General features: G+C 39.1%; 1 protein-coding gene across 4 annotated transcripts in view; it reads right to left on the bottom strand.

The window, feature by feature from the left end:
- The window catches only part of C14H18orf25 (chromosome 14 C18orf25 homolog), an 82,092-nt gene that overhangs the window by 51,205 nt on the left and 11,177 nt on the right, over positions 1 to 19,710 (bottom strand). The gene's annotated exons all lie outside the window — the stretch shown is intronic.

Raw genomic sequence — 19,710 nt, 5'->3', positions numbered from 1 at the left:
ACATTTGGAGGTTTGTGAAAATGGAAAAGGATTATAACACTTGCTACAGAAAATGTGAGGAGAATAAAACTGCTAAGCACAGTAATTTACATAGTGTCAAAAAGAATAATTTGCAATACTACTCAATTTCCACACTAGGTAGGGATTATTAACACAAACTTAAGGGGAGAAAGTAGTGTGTGATTGCTCTTACCTGCTCAAAACCTCTGCCCACATCTCCAGCTTCATCTTGGGCCACTCACACCCTAACTCCTTCCAGATACAAAGAATGTATCATGAATGGCTTTTTCAGATCTCTGGCCTTTCACACTCATTTTGTGCCTGCCCCCTTGCTGGCTACTCTTCACAGATAATAAGTATCATCTCCTTGGGGTAGCCTTTGGTACCTTACTAATAGGATCTCTGTTATATATTGATTACACACCTACTTTGGGACACCTGGGTGGCTCAGTCGCTAGGCATATCTGCCTTCGGCTCAGGTCATGATCCCAGGTCCTGGGATCCAGCCCCATATTGGGGTCCCTGCTCAGCGGGAAGCCTGCTTCTCCCTCTCCCACTCCCCCTGCTTGTGTTCCCTCTCTCGCTGTCTCTCTGTCAAATAAATAAATAAAATCTTTAGGGGGGAAAAAAGATTACACACCTCTTTTCTTTCACGGCACTTTGCAAAACTGTTACTGTTTAATGTCCATATTCCATACACAGGGACTTATAAAGGTTTAAAGAAGTAAAAAAAATATATAAATGAAACAAAAATCACATAATCCCCCAGCTTATTTATCTCTATGATTATTAGGCAAAACAGACCTTAAGACAGAAACTGTCAAGACTAAAGGTGTCATTCTAATTTCATGGCCCAATGATAAACACAACAGCAATCTATGAAGTTCCCTCTGACTACAAATTTTTCAGGTAAGTAGAAAGCAAGGTCATCATTAAGAGTGAAGATGAATGAGGTGGTGTTGAGGCTGATCAGAAGACCACATGTGAAAAAGTATGGTGAAAATGAAGACACCAGAGAAGTTACAGTATATGATTTTCAGACAATAATAAAGGTCCACTTTAAGGGTTATAGCATGAACTTCAAGTGAGACTGGCACACACAGGTCTGTTTTTCTCCTCTGAAATTCAGCTGTGTAAGTCTAAGCACAGAGGAGGAAGAAGCTGGGTTTAACCAGAATTCTCGTTTTACTAAGCAAAGAAAAAAACAAGAGTGTATACAAGGAAATGATTATAATGATCACATCCAGAAGGTACAGGGCAGTGAAAATGTCCAATGGAATGGACATCCCAGTGGAGTCAAGGTACTATAGTGAACTGCAAAGAGAAGGTGGTAGTCCAAGAACACTGCGAATGAAATGGATTACAGAAGGGTTGCATTTACTGGTAACTGATGAGATCTAAAATAGTGCCACTCAAAGTGGTGTTCTTAAAGGACTGTCTGCACCGAGAGAAGTACAAAAATTAAGAAAATTGATTAGAGACTTATACAGCAATTTGGTATTGTCATGACATGTCATGACAACCACAAACAGCATTTCAATTTCCTAGTAAACAATTGTATTTTTTTAAAGATTTTATTTATTTATTCATGAGAGACAGAGGGAGAGGCAGAGGGAGGAGGCAGCTCCCTGCTCCCATGCACCCTAATTAATTGTATTTTACCACAAACATCCACCAATGGCGGACTGGAAATAAAAATACACTGGTTCTGGGGCACCTGGGTGGCTCAGTCAGTTAAGTGTCTGTCTTTGGCTCAGGTCATGATCTCAGGGTCCTGGGATCGAGCCCCATGCCGGGTTCCCTGCTTGGGGTGGCCGGGGGGGGGGGGGGGAGTCTGCTTCTCCTTCTTCTCCCCCCCACCGGCTCATGTGCCCACGCAAGTTCTCTCCCCCCTCTCTCTAATAAATAAATAAGATCTTTAAAATATATATATATACTAGTCCTTCACAACAGATAGTTCGAGAAGCATTGGTTAGAGTATGACTGTGAAAATAACTGGCTGAGGTAGAGAACAAAATCATTATGAGAGTTCACAGAACTGAGTGGGCAGTGTCAGAAGGATCATCTTTGTATATTGAAATCATGAAGAATTAAAGACAAGAGTAATAATGGACAAAATGACGCTAAGCAAGGAACAAAAATCACTACAGTCAGTGGTCAAAAGAGGACAGCCGTATGGGGATTAATGGAAGAGGAAAATTATCTGAAAAGTGGCGATGAGGAACAAGGAAATCCAGGCCAGAGAAGGATGCAGGAGAAAAAAAAGCACAGGCACCCCTTGCAAGGTGAAGCTGTGCCCTCAGTGGAAAGCCACCGTGTTACTAGTGCAGGAAGGTGAGGGGAAGTTGAGAGAGGAAGTTAAGAATATTGGTGATTTCTCTGATGATGAACCGAAGTAGAAATGAGGTGGAGAAGGAGGGGAGGGAAAGAACAGGGAATGTGCAGTACTTTCTGAAGATTAGAGTGTAGGAAATAAGGGGTGACGTAGGAGTTTGGAGCTTCCTGTGGTTACATTCATGAGACAGAAACTTATGTAAAGCACTCAGATATTTTTTCATTCTATATATTTAAAAAATGTAGTGTTGTTCATGACTCAGTCAATTGATTTCACAACCCAATAGGTGGTGACCTAAAAGCTTGAAAAACACTGTCTAGAGAAACACATGTGTCATAGCAGCACTGTCTCTGTGATAGACAAAACAAAAACAAAACATCTACTGACAAACAGTGGAATGGAAAAATAAGCCGTGGTACATTCCTACAGTAAAGGAGCATATAGCAGTAGAAACAAAAGACAACTACATCAACATGGATAAAACAATAAAAACAATAAGCAAAAACAAAACAAACAAAAAAAAAGCAAATTGAAAAAAAAAAAAAACCCATATCGGTCAATGTATATAAAGTTCAAAACAAGACAATACGAAATGACATAATATATATGGATACTTAGTTGTGCTGTAAAACTACTTTTAAAAAAAGCTCAGGAATGATTACCAAAATGTCAGGATAGTGGTTACCTCAGTGTGAAGAAGCAGCGATAGATGATGAGTATGTAGGGTTTCATAAGTATTGGTAAGGCAAGACACCTGGCTGTGAGCATGGGAAAGGGTCACCAAAATACCCCCAAAATGTAATTATAAAGCAAAACAAAATTAATCAAAACAACCACTTCAGGGGTGCCAGCTGGCTGGGCACCTGACTCTTGGTTTCAGCTCAGGTAGTGATCTCAGGGTCATGAGATCAGCCCTGCATTGGGGACCCCCCACACCCACACGCCCCCCCCCAGTCGGGCTCCCCAGTGGGCGCAGTCTGCTTGAGATTCTCTCTCCTCCCTCCCACTTGTGTGTGCGTGCTCTCTTTCGAATAAATAAATAAATCTTAAAAAAAAAAAAAACACTTCAGAGCTCTGGAAATCTATCAAATGCCTGCACCAAAGAGAAGTACTGATGCTTAAAAACCTGCAGGATTGGGGAACCTGCAGGTTAGTCAGTTAAGTGTCTGCCTTCATCTCAGCTCATGATCTCAGGGTCCTGGGATGGAGCCCCCCAGCCCCCTCGTCAGGCTCCCTGCTCAGTGGGGAGTCTGCTTCTCCCTCACTCTCTGCCCCTCCCCCTGCTTTTACGCACTCGCTCGCAAGCGCTCTCTCAAATAAATAAATCTTAAAAAAAAAAACAAAAAAAACTGCAGGTTTGGGGCGCTTGGGTGGCATAGTCAGTTAAGCAGCAGACTCTTGGTTTTGGCTCAGGTCATGATCTCAGGGTCCTGGGATGGAGCCGTGTTGGGCTCCCAACTCAGCGGGGAGCCTGCTTCAGGACTCTCTCTCCATCTACCCCTCCCCCTGCCTGTGAGCTCTCTCTCTCTGTCAAATGAATAATTAAATCAAAATATAAAAACCTGCAGGATTTTTATAAAGAACAGTAGGGGACCTACCTGGGGCCACTCCCATTCCCCCCCCCAACCTCCCAGCTCAATAGGTTCTGCCTAATTAGATGGCACAGGCCTAGAGGATCTGTGTTTGCATTTACAAAGGGGCCTCACTCAATCTGGAATGGTGGGCCACACCTACACCCAGGGGCATTATAGGTGCAAGTGACAATCTAAGCAGCAGGCAGACAGGGCAATCAAGGGATCCACTAGCCTGAGGATGTGATCATGAATGGGTCAAGCATATTCTTGGCTAAGGCTACAGGATTATGCAGAGGAGATGCCAAAAATCTTTACTGGAGGGAGGTATTTGAGCACAATTTCTGTCCAAATACTGGCTGACCAGTAAACTATGCTGGAAAGGACAAGAGCAAAGAACAGAAAGCTAGGTTGAAAAGTTAAAACAAAAAAACTGAGCAGAGACATAAACAACAACACACTGCAGGAGAGACATTTCAGATTCATCCCAGTTACCTAAACAAAAACACAGCAACCCTTTTAAAGGGAAAAATAGTAAGAATCCAAAGCTGCAAAATATTATCTAAAGTGTCCAGTTTTCAATAAAAAATTAAGAGACCTTTGAAAAAAATAGGAAATGTGACTCATACACAGGAGATAAAAAGCAGTCACTAGAAAAACAATGTCCTCAGATGATGAATTTCACAAAGAAATCGAAAGACCTATTTTACTTTTTTAAATATTTATTTATTTGTCAGAGAAGAGAAAGCACAAGCAGGGGGAGGGGCAGAGGGAGAATCAGGCTCCCTGCTGAGCAGGGAGCCCGATGCGGAACTCGATCCCAGAACCCTGGGATCATGACCTGAGCTGAAGGCAGACATTTAACCCACTGAGCCACCCAGGCACCCCAAAAGAGCTATTTTAAATATGCTCAAAGTACTAAAGGAAAGTACATTTTAAAAATTAAAGAAAAGTATAACAATGAGTCAACAAGTAGAGAATCTCAATAAGGGAACAAATTATTAACAGGGGAACAAATGGACATTCTGCAGTTGGAAAGTATAAAACTGAAAAGAAATTTCAGGAAAAGGGCTCAATAACAGGTTCAAGATGGCAGAATAAAGAAATCAGTGAACAAAATAAGTCAATAGAAACTGTGCAATCTGAAGAATAGAAAGAAAAAGATTAAAATGAATAGGGCCTCTAAAACATGAAGGACAATGTCAAGAATATCAACATGTGTATAACAGGAATCCTAGAAAGAAAGAGGTAGAAAAAATACCTGAAAAAATAATGGCCCCAAACATCCTCTAAACTGATGAAAAACATCAATCCACACATATCCAAGAAGCTCAACAAATCTCAAAGTAGACCTCAATAAAGATCCACATAGATACATCATAGTCAAACAAGTGAAAGACAATGAGAAAAATCTTGAAAGCAATAAAAAAAAAATTCATCATATACAAGGAAACCATATTAGATCAAAAGCTGATTTCTCATTTTGAAACACTAGAGGCCAGAAGGTAGAATGACATTCAAAGTGCTAAGGGGAAAAAATAAGAATTCTATATCCAAAAAAAATATTCTTTCCAAAACAAAGACAAAAGGGACACCTGACTGGCTTAGTCAGTAGAGCATGTGACTCTTGAACCCTGAGGTGGTGAGTTTGAGCCCCGTGTTGGGCATAAAGATTACTTTAAAAAAAATTGGGGGGGGGGGCGTCTGGGTGGCTCAGTTGTTAAGAGTCTGCCTCCAGCTCCAGTCATGATCCCAGGGTCCTGGGATCAAGCCCCACATCAGGCTCCCTGCTCTGTGGGAAGTCTGCTTCTCCCTCTCCCACTCCCCCTGCTTGTGTTCCCTCTCTGTCTCTGTCAAAAAAAAATAAAATCTTTTTTATAAAAAAAAAAAAAATTTTTTTTAATTTTCTTAATGGGGGTGCCTGGCTGGCTCAGTGGGAAGACCATGTGCCTCTTGATCTCAGGGTCATGGGTCCGAGCCCAACATTGGGTGGAGAGATTGCAAAAAATAAAATAAAATAAAACAATATAAAATAAAATGTAAAAAAAAATTCCTAGATAAGCAGAGTAAGAAATTTCATTGGTAGCAGACCTGCTTTACAAGAAATAATAAAGGAAATTCTTTAGGCTAAAAGGAAAGAATTTGTGACTCAAATCCACAAAATGAAATGCAGACAACAAAAAGTGGTAAATATGTATGTTAACATAAAAGACCCTATAAATGATTACTTCTTCTCTTACCTTCTTTTAAAAAAATAAATGGTTGCAAAAAGCAATAATTATAACACTGAGATTTATAACACACAGAGATGTCACATATATAAAAGTAATACTATAAAAAGGAGAGAGAAGATGGAGCTCCTCTCTACTGGTACAATGTTTCTATATTTTACTGAAATTAAGTAAATATTAATTTGAAGAAGACTGATAAATGAAGATACAGATATAATCAATCCCTAGAGCAACCTTAAAAAAAAAGAAAAAAGAAAAACCTCAAAAAATACAGTTAAACCCCCCCCCAAAAAAAGACAGTAAAGAAGGTACACAGGAACAACAAATGAGACATTAAAAAATAAAATGGCAAATGTAAACCCAACCATATTAATAATTGTATTAAATATAAATGGCTAAATACTCTAACCAAATAGCAAAATATTGTCAGAATGGATAAAAAAAGATCCAATTGTAGGGGCGCCTGGGTAGCTCAGTCGCTAAGCATCTGCCGTCAGCTCCGGTCATGATCTCGGGGTCCTGGGATCAAGCCCCGCCTTGGGCTCCAAAAGATCCAATTGTAAAAACACGAAACAACAACAACAAAAGATCCAACTGTATGCAGTCTAAAAAACATACCTTAGGTTCAAAGATACAATAGGTTAACAGAAAATGGAAAAAGATATATTATGCAAAGAGCAACCATAGGAGAGCTAAAATGTTTATATCAACATCAGATAAAATAGACTTTAAGACAAGAAATATTACTAGAGACAAAAAAGGACATTTCATAATGATACAAAGGTTAATATATCAGGAAAATATGAAAATCAAAATATATGAAGCAAAAGCTAACAAAATGAAAAGGAGAGAATTCAACACCAATAGTTGCAGATTTCTAGCCCTCACTGTAAACAGATAAAACAAGACAGAAAGTCAAGAAGAATTTAGAAGACTTGAACATTATCAACCAATTCAACCCATATGACAGTATGGAACACCCCACTCCTGGGTGGTTGCTGGCATTTACAACTGGGTACAGGGTAACCCCAAATTAAGATGTGGACTACTGGAGGGCGCCTGGGTGCTCAGTGAGTTATGTGTCCAATTCGGCTCAGGTCATGATTTCACGGTTGTGAGACTGAGCCCCATGTCCGGCTCTGTGCTGGACATGGAGTCTGCTGAAGGTTCTCTTTCTCCCTCTACCCCAACCCTCCCCCCTTTTTACTCTCTCCCTCTCTTTAAAACAAAAACAAAAACAAAAAAAGGATGTGAACTAATGGAAAAGTAAAAAGAGAAATAAGCAACTTTAATTTGAACTACATAATACTTAGGAACATAGGTCTCGAAGAAAAAAATACAGAAATACAGATTTGGACATTATCAATGTAAATAGAGGTGCTAGATGAATATATAAGCTAATCCAGGGAGAAAGCATAAAATTAACAGAGAAGAAATTCTAAACAGAATTTTTTTAAATGTGAATCTGTTGCTTTAGTGTATAAACTAATGGTAAAACAATTATCCTTGGAGGAAAAAAAAAAGATATGAAAGTATCAATAAAACACACAGAAGAAAGTCTTCCTTCTCACAATATAGTCTGAGATGTTTAACAACTTCCTATGAACTAGCATTGTGAGAATGGACCATGATTGATGGGGTCTTATCTAAGGCCAACCACTACAGGAAACCCTCCTGAGAGTTTTGACATAGCAGTATATATAAAATCATTAAGCACTCAACATTAAGAAAGGCTTGCCTTTTATGCTGTTCAATTTTACTCCTAATGAGCAACTAACCATCCTTTTACACCATTATAATGACAAAATGAATGAATAAACTGAAACTGTATTGTCCTTCCTAATGTGACAAATGCAAACTGAAGTCATTTGCTGTTAGAAGTTTACTGTTGCTACAGGCACTTTTCCGTTGAAACCACAAGTTGACACCAGCACAGCCCATTAAGTGAAACTGCTTCTAGGTACAATTTTCCTCTACAGTCATGTAAAATCGGGCATTTTAATTGTAAGCACTCTTACATCTGTTTATTTCATATCACCACCCTAGATCTGTAAGAAATATAAGCAGCTAATGCTTCAAACAATCTATACGAACCCATTAACTTACACTGCTTCTCCACATGTACAAGCCACAGTATTAGATAATTCACGAATTCCAACATTGCTCTTATACAAAACAATGCATTAAATACGGCTTTCTATTTAGACAAAAAAGCTACTTTTTTTTTTAAAGATTTTATTTATTTGACAGAGCATAAGCAGAAGCAGAGAGAGGGAGAAGCAGGCTCCCTGCTGAGCAAGGAGCCTGATGTGGGACTCGATCCCAGGACCCTGGGATCATGACCCGGGCCGAAGGAAGCCGCTTAACGAACTGAACCACCCAGGCGTCCCTACCTTTTTTTTTTTTTTAAGATTTTATTTATTTAACAGAAAGAGACACAGTGAGAGAGGGAACACAGCAGGGGAGTGGGAGAGGGAGAAGCAGGCTTCCTGTGGAGCAGGGAGCCGGATGCAGGGCTTGATCCCAGGACCCTGGGGTCATGACCTGAGCCAAAGACAGAGCTTAACAACTGAGCCACCCCGACCCCCCCAAAAGCAACTTTAAAGAGGATCAATGTTTTAATGACAAAATAACAATGCTTCTGACCATTAGAGTAGAAGAGATAATATTTCCTCTGTCACAAAAATTTCAGTTAAAAAAAATCCTTACAAGTGATCCTATTTCCTTGCAATAAAGTAGGATTTTTCCAAACAGGAAACCTTCTACTGTTTTATCTAATCTAGTGTCAAATACCAAGTGATAGGGCTTACACAAACCACCCCTGGGAGAACACTGTTTCAAATACAATTTATAACATAGATTTTTTCTCAAGATTTAGTCTACCTTGGTTTTTCATTTTGTCTAAAATTGATACTAAGAAAAAATTCTGTCTATACCTATGACCAAAAACCTAACATAAAAACAACTAGAAGGAACACCAAAACCTTTAATATGAGTCTGCTCTTAGCCTCAATATTTAAATTCCTTACCTACTTCCCTCCCCCCAAAAACTATACCCACAAAATTTCAAAGCTACTAAGTAGGTGTTGGACCACTAAAATACAAATTTGGATACAAGTTTTCTGCTCTTTAATCAAAATAGTCAGACTCTAAGGTTTTTTTTTTAAAAAATATTGAAAATATTACCAAAGAGAAGTACACACATTGTTAAATATATAATTTGATAATTTTTACAAAATGAACATACCCATATAATGACCACACAGATACAGAGCATTCCCCAAATTCCAGAAGCCTCCCCCATGCCATCTCTAATCATTACCTGCCCTCTCCCAAAAGTAACCATTTTTCAGACTTTATCACCACAGATCAACGTTGTCTATTCTTAACCTTCAAGATGTTATAAACAAATGGGGGAATAGTCTATATTCATGTAGTGGAAGGCTCATTATTGTTGAGACATTAATTTTTCCCAACCTGATCTAATGATTCAGTGTATTCCCAATCAAATCCCCAAGCTATCTTGCACATATTGACATATAGATCCTAAAGTTTATATGGAAAGGCAAAAGATTCAGAATAGTCAACACAATACCGAAGACTGAAGGACTGACATTACCCAACTTCAAGACTTAACTATAAAAGCTAATCAAGACAGTGTAGTATTAGCCAAAGAACGGGTAACACAGATCAATGGAACAGAATATAGTGAGCCCAGAAATAGATCCATGCAAACACATTTAACTGACCATTGACAAAAGAACAAGAAAAGCAATTCAGTGTATAAAGTCTATTAACCAAATTGTACTGGAACAATTGGACAGTCACATGAAAAAAAAATCGTCTAGACACAGACCTTACACCTTTCACAAAAATTAACTCAAAAATGGATGAGACATAAATGTAAAATGCAAAACTATAAAACTTCTAGTGGGGAACCAAGAGAAAATTCAGGTGAACTTCGGTTTGACAATGAATTGCTAAATATGATACCAAAAACACAACCCATAAAAAAGACTTTATTTGAATTAAAAATTTCTGCTCTGCAAAGACTGTCAAGAGAACAAAAAGTTTGAAACATATGTCCAAGTCTCACCTTTAAAAAACACAAAAACACACTTCTCTTTTTTTTAAGATTTTATTTATTTTTGAGAGAGAGAGAGCATGAGCAGGGTGAGGGGCAGAGAGAACCTAAAGCAGACTCCCCGCTGAGCACAGAGTCCATGCATGGCTCAACCTCACAACCCTGAAATCATGACCTGAGCCAAAACCAAGACGGACGCTTAACTGACTGAGCCACTCAAGCACTCCCAAAAGCACACCTTTCTTGTTCTTTCACTTCAACTATCAAACTTTAGGATCTATCAGCATCCCTAATTCCTTATCTTCCACTGCTTAACCCAATGTAATCCAATCTCTGTTCCCATCATTCCACCTAAAGTTTGCTAAAACTACCTTTATTTCAAGTCACTAAATCCAAGAGACATTTTTAGTCTTCATTCCTTACCTCTCTGCAGTATCTGATGCTGGTGACCATTCCCTCCTTGAAAATCCCTTTCCATTGACTTCTACACCATCACACTACTCTGGTTTTTCCTCCTTCCTCTCCAATTCAACCAACTTATATCTCCTTTACTGACTTATTCTCATCTCTCTAAATTATGTTTTTTAAGAATTTTTTCCCCATTTAAACTGCCATGTTTCATCCCACTGAATTCTCAGCCCACATAAGATCATTTAAGTACCACGTCATTAGAAATGGGAAGGCCACTGAGAGAAGCCAAATATTCCATCATCTGTTCAACCAAATATTCCATCGTCTGTCATCTGGCTTGATGAGGAACACTTCCAACGTGAGGTGTTAAGAGTGATGTTCTTCAACTTCAACAATGGATTATCTGTGGGAAAGGGCCCTGGGTGTATCATGTCCAAAGTTGCTGCTTTAATAACCCCCGTCTGAGGAGCTTCCACCAGGTCATCTTGGTGGACTAATAGACATTTACCAGTTTGTTAAAGGATATGAAGCAACAGCCAGATGAAGAGACACATAGGGAAAGTATGTGGAGCTTCCATGCCCTCTCCGGGCATGCCACTCTCCCCAACTTCCTAGTGTTCAACAACCCAGAAGCTCCAAATTTAGTTTTTCATGGCCCAGTCTTAGGCCCTCCTTTCTCTTATTGTACTTCTAAGTGGTATCATCCACACCCTTAACTCCCAAATTCACACCTTTAGCCCAAAGGGCTCTTCCAAAGATCCCCAAATCCTGATGATCAATTGCATCCTTGACATTCTATTTAAATTATCTCAAAGATACTGCAAATTTATGTTAAAAAAAATACCCAAACTTGCCTCTCCTCTAGCAAGCAATTAATGTACAATTAACTCTGTCTCATTACCAAATCCAAAAACATACCCCAAAATCCCATTCCATCACCAAGTCCTATCAACTTGGCCATCCAATACATCCTACAAGTATTTTCATTTCTCTACTGCCTGGTTGAAGCTACCATGACCCACTGCCTGGGCTATTATAATAATCATAGTGGAGGGGTGCCTGGGTGGCTCAGTCATTAAGCGTATGCCTTCAGCTCAGGTCATGATCCCGGAGTCCTGGGATCGAGCCCTGCATCAGGCTCCCTGCTCAGCGGGGAGCCGGCTTCTCCCTCTCCCACTCCCCCTGCTTGTGTTCCCTCTCTTGCTGTGTCTCTGTCAAATAAATAAAATCTTTAAAAAAAAAAAGAAAAAGTTCATAAAAACACCAGTCCTGACACTAGAAAAGGGAATTTGAAGTGCTATGTGTCCACTGACAAATTATTAATGTCCTCTAAGCCTCAATTTCCTTGTTTATGAAACTTCAGTCCTTGTTAAGATGAAATGAGTAACACATTCAAAGTACCTAATACATAACAACCACAGAGTCAAATTTCAAGAAACAGTATTTTTTTAGCCTTTCTATTCTCTTCTTCACTTCAAGGCCCTCACAGAACTAACATGTCACTTCTCTACAATGTTATCTGGATACATTCATGTATTCAGCACATATTTATTGAGTACCTAGTGTCAGCTACCGTGCCAGGCACTAGGAAATATATAGTACCTTCTTAACAGTACTTACAGTCTAAGGAAGAGACAACTGAACAACCACACAGTTGAATAATCACACAAATAAATATAAAATTTACTACTATAGTAAGTATTACAGAGAGAAGATATACTGGCACCATAAAAAGAGAAAAGGAAGAGGAATGTAACATAGCCTAAAAGATGTAGGAAGGCTTCCTTGAAAAGTAAATAGGAACCCACTGTTTTAAAAGAGAGGAAGGAGATATAGATTTAAGCTGATTTGTACTTCAAAAAGAGCACTTTGGCAGCATAGCAGGGACAGGATGGAAAAGAAGACAAATAAATGTCAACAGAACAATTCGAAGGCAAGGCAAAAAATTACAGTAGCTCTAGACTGATGGTACTGGCAACAGAGAGATGTGGATGCAGACGAGACCATAGAGCACATATGCGGAGTGAGAAAGGCAGGTGTCAAGAACAAGTCTCTGGTTTCTGGATTCTGCAACTAGTCTGACAATAGAACCAATCACTAAGGGAACATGAAAGGACCTGTATAATGAATGGAGGGGAAAAGGACATCAAGAGTTTGGTTTTAGGCTTAGGGATTTTCAAGTGCCTTTGAGACATACAAAGAAATGTGGGAGAAGCACTAAGTATTTAATATTCAGGTCTAAAACTCAGCAGAGATTGGGGATGGATTTTCCTGCCAATAACATTAAAGTATTCTTGGCATTCCTAAGACCAAATAAAACAACGAATTAGAAAAATAATTCAAATACTGGGGCGCCTGGTGGCTCAGTTGGTTAAGCATCTGCCTTCGGCTCAGGTCATGATCCCAGGGTCCTGGAATAGAGCCCTGCATTGGGCTCTCTATCAGCAGGGAGCCTGCTTCTCCCTCTCCCTGCCACTCTCCCTGCTTGTTCATTTTCTCCAATACTTAAATAAAATATTTTTAAAAAAAAGAAAAATTCAAATCTTTGAGAATCAGTTACCATTGTCTCTATTTGTCTGCACCTGACTCTCACTTTACGTAAAAGTAATGACATGAAAAAGAAAGGCAGCAAAGTAGAGAAAGAAAAAAATAATTTAGGTAGGAGTCAGAAACTTGGGTTCTAACCTTAGCTCTGCTACTAACTATGTAACCTAAGATGAGTCTCTCCCTTTGTTCTTCAGTTCCTTATCTGTAAAACTTAAAAAGTTGAGTAGGGAATGGAAATACAGATTTTGCAGGTTAAGAGAAACAATGTAAGAATGCTTTAAAAAGTCTAAAGCATCATAGACATGTATTGCTCAACACACTATTTAGACACTTCTCAATAAATAGCATGTATATAGGAAAGACGAGCAGTTGTTTTAGTAGTTATTTTAGTGCTAATCTTACATTTTAGTAAAAATAACTGCAAATAATCCAGCCTTTGGCATGATTGCATAGAACTGTTTGATGCCCAAGGATACACTACATCTGTTTATATACATATAAATAATAACATTAAAATCAAGCACTCTTGGGGTGTCTGAGTGGCTCAGTCAGGTAAGCTTCTGGCTTCGACTCAGGTCATGATCTCAGGGTCCTGGGGTCGAGCCCCACGTTCAGCGGGGAGTCTGCTTATCTCTCTGCCCCTCCCCCCGCTTGTATGGGTGCGCACACACTCCCACTCTCTCACAAATAAATCTTTTAAAAAATAAAATAAAATAAGGGAGCCTGGGTGGCCCTGGTCATGAACCCGGGGTTCCGGGATCAAGCCCCACATCGGGCTCCCTGTCAGCAGAGAGCCTGCTTCTCCCTCTCCCTCTGCTTTGCTCTCCCTCTCACTCTGTCAAATAAATAAGTAAAAATATTTAAAATAAAGCACTCTTTAGTCTCCAGAAAATCAGCTAAGCATTTAAATGTATAACCCACCCCCAACAACTCTATAAGGCAGATACTATCACCCTATTTTACAGATGGGGTAAAGTTAAGGAATTTGCACAAAGTCAATACTGGAGTTGGGATTTTCACAGAAGCAAGTTCTTTACCACTCATCACTCCACAGTATATCCCACCTAGCACCATACCTTAAAATAAGGAGCTGCTCAATAAATATTTGCTATTGATAATCCTCAATCCTATTTTTTCATAAATAATTAGGTGGTAGTTTTGTTAAACCAAAGTGTAAGGGCTTTGGACTTAGAGAAACAAATCATGATTATACAGAGGAGTTTATACAGAGAATCTGCAGATTTTGAAACACTTAAACATGTTAGGATAAAGTAAAGGGAGAGCAAAGTGCCATGCAAAACCCACAAGATTTACAGTAAAAGGACTTTAGTTTTTATCTAGCAACTGTATGACTTTGGACAAGTCATGTAACTTCTCTGAGCCTATTTTCCAGCTAGAAAATGACACAGTACTAACCTCAGAATGTTATTTTTAAGATTTATTTTTCGGGGGCGGGAGGCAGAGGGAAAGGGAAAGAGAGTCTCAAGCAGACTCCCTGTTGAGCACGGAGCCAGACATGGGGCTCAATCTCACACCCTGAGATCATGACCTGAGCCAAAAACCAAGAGTCAGACACGTAACCAACTGAGCCACCCAGGCACCCCCCCTTCAGAATGTTATTTTGAGTATTAATTTCACTAATGTGTGAGAAAATATTTTGTAAACCATTGAATGCTAGATTAACAAAAGAGAAACATTTAATTTGCATTTTATTGTTTTTAAAACAGACCTGTTCTTGTCCTAGCCTAGGAGAAAAATTTCTTCTAACACTTGGCATCTTTTGAAAAACTAGTAATAAATTCTTACACCACTGGGGGGGGAGACATAAATATTTGTTATTGATAACAGTAATAAAGTCAAGAAAAAGAGTGCTTTCAATATTGTGATTTCAGTCAAAAGCGCTAAAGGATATACAGCCAAAAACTGGAAGCCACCAAGATGTCCTTCAGCAGGTAACCATTCAAGCAAACTGTTGTACATCCAGACAATGGAATATTATTCAGTGCTAAAAAGAAATGAGCTATGGGGCACCCGTGCAGCCCAGTTGGTTAAGGGTCCAATCTGACTCTTGATTTTGGCTCAGGTTGTGACCTCAGCGTGGTGAGACTGAGCCCCTCATCTCGAGATCCAAGCTCAGCAGGGCATCTGTTTGAGATTCTCTCCCTTTCCCTCTGCCCCTCCCCCTACCTGTGCCTGCTTTCTCACTCTGTAAAATAAATCTCTCTAACAAAAAAAAGAAATGAGCCATTAAGCCATGAAAAGACATGGAAAAAACTTAAATGCATATTACTAAGTAAAAGAAGCCAATAGGAAAGGCTACATACTCTATTACTCAAACTATATGACATTTTTGAAAAGGCAAAACTATGGAGACAGTAAAAAGATCAGTGGTTGCCAGAGGTCTAGAGGAGGGAAAGATGAACAGGTGGAGCAGAGAGGATTTTTAGGGCATGAAACTACTCTGTATAATATTACAGTGGTGGATATACATTATAAATTTGTCCAAACCCAAAAATTGTACAACTCCAAGAGTGAGCTCTAATGTTAACTATGGATTCTGGGTGACGATGTGTCAATGCAGGTTCCTCAGTTGTTAGAAACGTACACTGTGATGGGGGTTGTTGATAATGGGGCAGACTATGCATGTGTGAGAGCAAGGGGCATATGGAAAAATCTCTGTACCTTCTGTTCGATTTTGCTCTAAATAAACTACTAAAAAAGAGAAATAAAGTCTATTAAAATAAATAAAGTCAAAAAAAAAAAAACAAACAAAAACCATGGTTGCCAAGGAGAAATGGAGAAGGGGGAGGAATGACAGGTGAAGCAAAGGAGATCTCTAAGGCAGTGAAACTACTCTGTCGGATACCATAATGATAGACAGGCATGAGACATCTGTCAAAATCCACAGAACTGTTATTCCGTGGTATGGTATCTCTATTTTTCAACACAAAAAGTGAGACCTAATATAAACTTGGACTTTGTAATGTATCAATATTAGCTCATAATTGTTAACAAATGTACCAAATTAATGCAAGGCGTTAATAACAGGGAAACCGAAGAGGAGGTATATAGGAACTTCCTCTCCATTTCTCAGCAAACCTAAAACTGCTCTAAAATATAAAGTCTATTCATTTTTCTTAAATGCTGAGGAAATTGTAAGCTTGGAGCTGCTGGAAAGTCAACTGTGCTCTCATGAGAGAAACGCCTGACTGAAAATGAAGCCCACAAAGAAAAGCAGTAGACAGTAGAAGCCAGTATACAAACAGAAAAAGAGTGCCCGGATATCAAATGAGTTCCCGGCTCCAACTAGGTTAGAGGCCAGCTGCACACTGGACTTATCAAAATCAAAGTTAAATGAACCTATTACATCTCATTCTTGCTTTTTAAAAAATGCATGGGATGCTACAATATACACATATTACAGTCATTGCTGCTAACAGAAAACCAGCACAGCTAACGGATTTACTTGCGGACTTCACTGAAAAGTCAACATGAGAGCAATCTGCACTGCTCTGGCCTTTGCTTCTCACCATTAGAAAACTAGTGCCTGTAAGCACTATTACTGATGACTACTGCCAATTTTAGATACAGCATAAAACTCAACCATGAATTAGCCAAGACCTCAATGTTTCAAAAACTTTCAAGGGTTATTTTATTTTTAAAGATTTATTTATTGGGGCACCTGGGTGGCTCAGTTGGTTAAGGGTCTGCTTCGTCTCAGGTCATGATCCCAGAACCCCAGGATCGAGCCCCACACTGGGCTGTGCGCTCAGTGGGGAGTCTGCTTCTCCCCCTGCCCCTCACCCTGCTCGTGCTCTCTCTCTCTGGCTCTCTCAAGTAAAAAATAAAATCTTTAAAATAAATAAATAAATAAAGATTTATCTGTGTGTGTGTGTGTGTGTGTGTGTGTGAGAGAGAGAGAGAGAGAGAGAGAGAGAGAGAGGGAGAGAGAGAGCATGCACGAGTAGAGGGAGAGAATACCAAGCAGACTCCCTGCTGAGTGCAAAGCCCAACTGAGGGCTCGATCTCACCGCCCAGGAGATTAGATCATGACCTGAGCCAAAATCACGAGTTGGATGCCCAACTGACTGAGCCACCCAGGCACCCCTCAAGGAATATTTTAAAAAGCAAAAAAAGATATAGGCGATTTCAACTGAAAAGCCTTTAGTCACCATTTTTAAGAACTGATGGCTATTTTATTGCCTATTTGTAGGCTTTTTTTAAAGCTATAATTTAAAGGGCACCTGGGTGGCTCAGCAGGTTAAGCAGCTGCCTTCGGCTCAGGTCATGATCCCACGGTCCTGGGATGGAGTCCTGCATCAGGCTCCCTGCTCAGCAGGGAGCCTGCTTCTCCCTCTCCCTCTGCCTGCCTCTCTGCCTACTTGTTCTCTATGTCAAATAAATAAATAAAATCTTTAAAAAAAAAAGCTATAATTTAAAAAGATACACACAATAAGTGGTCTATCTGCACTGACAACTACCTAAACAATTCCATTTAGGTTTCCAGAACATTATAATTATTTTTATTAATTATTGCTCATAGTTAACCTGAAATATATAATCCTCATTTCTAAGAAAAGAATATATAGGTCAATGGCCAAGATATATTTAGATAGATTTAGATAGATATATTTAGAACACTTTCTGAATTTCCAACCTGCTTCTTAACCTAAGACTAGATTGTGCTACACAAGTAGCCTCCTTTAACCAAAATGAAGTTCTGAACATCTGGATCTTTACAAAAGATCATTTAGGTTATACACTTTAAAGATAAGGCTTTCATATAGACTCCTTTAAAATAAGCTTTCCTAATGTATTTGAGGTTTGATATTCAAAATTTGGGTTTTGCCCATAAATATACAAGAATATCTCTTCTGTGTGAATCAAGGCACATCTACACTGCACACCAAAGAAGGTAAACAAGACTGCTCCTTGCTTAGACCTAGTTTCAACAGTAAGGCCTATAAGGCATATATTGCTCAAGTCTCACCTCAGCATCATTTTGCTTCATTAGGCTCCAAATTCTTCAACATGCTAAGATCTTTTCTGATTCAGGGGATTTTGCACTTGCTGTTCCCACTACCAGGAAAGCACTCCCTGTTGCTCTTTTTTGAAAGTTGGCTCGCTCTTATATTTCAGATCTCAATTCAAACTCACCTTTAAAAGGCCTTCCTTAAATATACTAAAACACCTCCTCTCTCACCCATATCCCATTATTCTGTTTTTTAAAAGGAGACTAAAATTACCTTGCTCATTTGTGTTTACAGTTTATTGTCTGTCTGCTTCATAGAATATGAGATACAAGAGGGCAGGGGATTTGTCCCACTGATTATTGTATCTGCAGCATCTAGAAAAATACCCAAAACCTACCAGACACTTAATATTTGTTGAACAACATATATTTATATTCAGTATTTATTAAGCAAGAGATATTTTGCTAGGGCCTCTGATATCATTTTTTAAAAATAAGTTTCATTAAAATAGAATCTTGAGGACATTTTGCTTTTTCAAACATTGGCATTTTAAAATCCCTTATTTTTTAATAATTTCCCAACCATTTAAAAATTTTAAGGACGAACTCTGCCAGAAGTGCAGTTACCCTTTACTTCAGCACTAACTTTATCTACAAATGCATCATATTAGCTTAACACATGCCTTTCAGATATATATAATAATGATAAAGGCTTAAGTGACAAATATTTTTTCAATAGCAGCTACAGGAAATGCAAATAACATGCCATTTTTTTCCTGGTTTAAATCTATGGCTCAATTAATATAAGCTATTAATGTTTAAATAAATACTAAGCCACTTCATAATTTGGTTTCACCCACAATTATACAAGAATACATGTTTTGTGGGGCACCTGGCTGGTTCAGCTGGAAGAATGTGCCATTTTTTTTTTTTTAAGATTTTATTTGACAGAGAGAGCGCGCATGCTCAATCAGAGGAAGCAGCAGGCAGAGGGAGAGGGAGAAGCAAGCTTCCACTGAGCAAGGAGCCCAACGCGGGGCTTGATCCCAGAACCCTGGGATTATGACCTGAGCGAAAGGCAGCCGCTTAACCGACTAAGCCACCCAGGTGCCCCGAGGGTGCAACTCTTTATCTTGGAGTCATGGGTTCAAGTCCCACACTGGCTGTAGAGATTATTAAAAAAAAAATAATAATAAACTTTAACTAAAAAAAAAAAAAAATTTGTGTAAATCAAAATATATCAACATTTTACACTTAAGTGAACAGGGCTACTCTGATAACTTTCCCTAAAACCAAATATCCATTGTTTTTATTCACTTTACAGAAACCACACAAGCAGTATACTTTTCCATACTGTACTTACTTAAAACCATGCCCAAGGCATACCGTACAATTAATCAATAAAAGTAAAAACTATGCTGGGACACCTGGGTGGCTTAGTCGGTTAAGCATCTGCGTTCAGCTCAGGGTCATGATCTCAGGGTCCTGGGATCAAGCCCCGCATCAGGCTCTCTGCTCAGTAGGGAGTCTACTTCTCCCTCTGGGGCTCTCCCTCTCTC

The sequence above is a fragment of the Zalophus californianus genome, chromosome 14 (assembly GCF_009762305.2).
Source record: "Zalophus californianus isolate mZalCal1 chromosome 14, mZalCal1.pri.v2, whole genome shotgun sequence".
NCBI classification, from domain to species: domain Eukaryota; kingdom Metazoa; phylum Chordata; class Mammalia; order Carnivora; family Otariidae; genus Zalophus; species Zalophus californianus.
This window is presented reverse-complemented; position numbering and strand designations above follow the sequence as displayed.